Source organism: Anopheles moucheti (assembly GCF_943734755.1).
Source record: "Anopheles moucheti chromosome X unlocalized genomic scaffold, idAnoMoucSN_F20_07 X_unloc_4, whole genome shotgun sequence".
NCBI classification, from domain to species: Eukaryota; Metazoa; Arthropoda; class Insecta; order Diptera; family Culicidae; genus Anopheles; species Anopheles moucheti.
The window spans coordinates 332,214-335,000 of record NW_026453548.1 but is presented as its reverse complement, the minus strand read 5'-3'; positions in this window follow the sequence as shown (position 1 = coordinate 335,000).

Sequence of the window (2,787 nt, the reverse complement as noted above, 5' to 3'; positions counted from 1 at the left end):
CCGCGCGATTGCTCACGGGACCCTATTCTCGCTAGGAGGTTCGGTTCGATTCCTGTACACTACAACGAGCTTTTCCAATTCTTGTGTCCGACTGGCGAACGTTCTGTTGCGTTATAAACTTCGCGGTACTTGCCACCGGGTATGGTGTCCGTACAACCTTCTGAGAAATAGCCGGCGCGATCGACGGGATTAACCGACAATGCAGCGCTGGCTCTTGATCGGGCAATTTACGGGCTTTATCGGGCAATTTACGGGCTTGATGGTGCGACTTACGGGCCTGATAGTGCGACTAACGGGCTTGATAGGGCAATTTACGGGCTTTTTGGTGCGAATTACGGGCTTTTTGGTGCGACTTATGGGCTTGATAGGGCAATTTACGGGCTTTTTGGTGCGACTTATGGGCTTGATAGGGTAATTTACGGGCTTGTTGGTGCGACTTATGGGCCTGATAGTGCGACTAACGGGCTTGATAGGGCAATTTACGGGCTTTTTGGTGCGACTTACGGGCCTGATAGTGCGACTTATGGGCCTGATAGTGCGACTAACGGGCTTTGATAGTGCGACCAACGGGCTTGATAGTGCGACCTATGGGCTTGATAGTGCGACTAACGGGCTTGATAGTGCGACTTATGGGCTTGATAGTGCGACTTATGGGCTTGATAGTGCGACTTACGGGCTTGCTTTTCCATGTTTTTCGCATCGAGCTTCGGTTCGTTTCGAATAATTTTGTCCATGTTTTTCGTTTGCTACGAGAGGTTCGGTTCGTTTTCAGTTATCCCTGTGTTCATGGTTTTCGTGAGCTTCGATAGGTTTGGTCCGTGTTTTTGAGTACTCTTGTCCATGATTTTCGTGTGCTTCTTGAGGTTTGGTCCGATTTTCAGTACTCTTGTCCATGCTTTCACATGCTCTGATAGGTAGGTTCGTTCTCAGTTATCCCTGTGTTCATGGTTTTCGTGTGCTTCGATAGGTTTGGTCCGTGTTTTTGAGTACTCTTGTCCATGATTTTCGTGTGCTTCTAGAGGTTTGGTCCGATTTTCAGTACTCTTGTCCATGCTTTCACATGCTCTGATAGGTTCACAGTCAGTTTTCAGTTATCCCTGTGTTCATGGTTTTCGTGTGCTTCCATAGGTTTGGTCCGTGTTTTTGAGTACTCTTGTCCATGATTTTCGTGTGCTTCTAGAGGTTTGGTCCGATTTTCAGTACTCTTGTCCATGCTTTCACATGCTCTGATAGGTAGGTTCGTTCTCAGTTATCCCTGTGTTCATGGTTTTCGTGTGCTTCCATAGGTTTGGTCCGTGTTTTTGAGTACTCTTGTCCATGATTTTCGTGTGCTTCTAGAGGTTTGGTCCGATTTTCAGTACTCTTGTCCATGCTTTCACATGCTCTGATAGGTAGGTTCGTTCTCAGTTATCCCTGTGTTCATGGTTTTCGTGTGCTTCCATAGGTTTGGTCCGTGTTTTTGAGTACTCTTGTCCATGATTTTCGTGTGCTTCTAGAGGTTTGGTCCGATTTTCAGTACTCTTGTCCATGACTTTCGTTTGCTTCGATTCGTTCACTCTATTACTCTTGTCTGTGGTTTTCGTTTGCTTCGATTCGTTCACTCTTATTACTCTTGTCTTTGGTTTTCGTTTGCTTCGATTCGTTCACTCCATTACTCTTGTCTGTGGTTTTCGTTTGCTTCGATTCGTTCAGTCCATTACCCTTGTTTGCGGTTTTCGTTTGCTTCGATTCGTTCAGTCCATTACTCTTGTATGTGATTTTCGTTTGCTTCGAGTCGTTCAGTCCATTACCCTTGTCTATGATTTTCGTTTGCTTCGAGTCGTTCAGTCCAATACTTACCTTTGTCTATGATTTTCGCTCTAGCCCAGTCGCCCTGCGCTCTGGAAATCACATTCCAACTCTATCACCGATAGTGCTCACACCTTGGAAACCACATTTCACCCGGGGAACCTTAGGGTGGATTTTGAGCCTTTCGGGATTGCGAAACCATCATTTAACACTCTAAACTTAATTTCCGCAATCCCAGACGCACTTTCCATATGGTCTCCAAAAATGCGTGTGAGCTGACCTGGTCCCTTATAATAGGCAATGAACACGATTTTGGCAAAATATTTTTTTCAAAATTTTTTGACTCACCGGGTAAAATCGAATTTACTTGGGAAAAATGTTCTAGCAGGGGCCCTCCCATACAAATTTTTTTCTTCTCAAAAATGATTTTCGTTTCACTTTTCATACTCAGGGGAGTCTAAAATTGATGTTTTGAGTCACCATGAAAAAAATTTTTTTTTTGACCCGAGCTTGGGTCGCGACCCAAAAATCGACTCACTTGGGAAAAATGTTCTAGCAAAGGCCCTCCCATACAAAATTTTTTTCTTCTCAAAAATGATTTTCGTTTCACTTTTCATACTCAGGGGAGTCTAAAATTGATGTTTTGAGTCACCGAGAAAAAAAAATTTTTTTGACCCGAGCTTGTGTCGGCGACCCAAAATCGACGCACTTGGGAAATATGTTCTAGCAGGGGCCCTCCCATACAAAAATTTTTTCTTCTCAAAAATGATTTTAGTTTCACTTTTCATACTCAGGGGAGTCTAAAATTGATGTTTTGAGTCACCGAGAAAAAAAAATTTTTTTGACCCGAGCTTGTGTCGGCGACCCAAAATCGACGCACTTGGGAAAAATGTTCTAGCAGGGGCCCTCCCATACAAAAATTTTTTCTTCTCAAAAATGATTTTCGTTTCACTTTTCATACTCAGGGGAGTCTAAAATTGATGTTTTGAGTCACCGAGA